This window comes from Schistosoma mansoni, chromosome 3 (assembly GCF_000237925.1).
Source record: "Schistosoma mansoni strain Puerto Rico chromosome 3, complete genome".
Taxonomy (NCBI): Eukaryota; Metazoa; Platyhelminthes; class Trematoda; order Strigeidida; family Schistosomatidae; genus Schistosoma; species Schistosoma mansoni.
Window position 1 is genome coordinate 23047898 of NC_031497.1, and position 955 is coordinate 23048852.

Sequence of the window (955 nt, forward strand, 5' to 3'; positions counted from 1 at the left end):
AAGAAGTTAGGATTAAATAGTATAAAATGTCCTTACTAAACTGTTCTGGTGCAGCCTCTGTACGTAATTGGGTGGGTAAAACGGTTGTAAACACTTATTTTAAGCAAAACGTTTTGATCTGTAAATATGGATGCACATAGATTCGGTGGTTATTAACTATAATATTTGATTAGTATAACAATATTATACCTTAGTTACGCCTGTTACCACTCGTAGCTCAGTGGTCTATCGGTTAAAGTTGCTCTGGCGCGAGACTGGTAGGTCCTGGTTTCGAATCTCGCCGAGCGGGATCGTAGATGAGCACTGCTGAGGAGTCTACTATTATCTGTTTTAATGGTTGAAGTTAAATACTTCTAGATGCTAATGCTGATTAAAATCTATTCAGGAAAGGTGCCATTGAGTTTTCATAAGTTCCACTAGATAACACCACTTTAGATTTCAAACACTTACAATGTGGAACTAGACACTTAGAATTATTTTAGTGAGTGCTGTATAAATAGCATTAATTTCACTGAAATAATAATAACATTATATGATAAGTCATGAGAGCAAATCTAATCTAAGAAGAACTTATTAATCAACTTTGACCTATAATTACATTTAGTTGTGTTTATTAGAAAACTAAAAACTAGTCAAATGAGTTGACAATAATGACTACTAACTATCAGGTTTCATGCATCTGTATAATTCACATTTAAAGATGCCACAAGTATTCAGAGTTTGACAACGCCTTTACTAGCAACACCTTTATAATCGAAGTATGAAAACCCAATCAAATCAGTAGTGGAGAGATTTGAAGTTATATTTGAAAAGCTATCGGTATCTCGAGAAGTGTTTGATCTAAGCTAACTAACAGTTGTAGGAGATGTGTAGCAGAGTGTATTCACTCGTAATCTGGTTTAGATGCGTAACTGAGTGCCTTTAATAGATGTGCCCATAAAAAATAATGAGGACA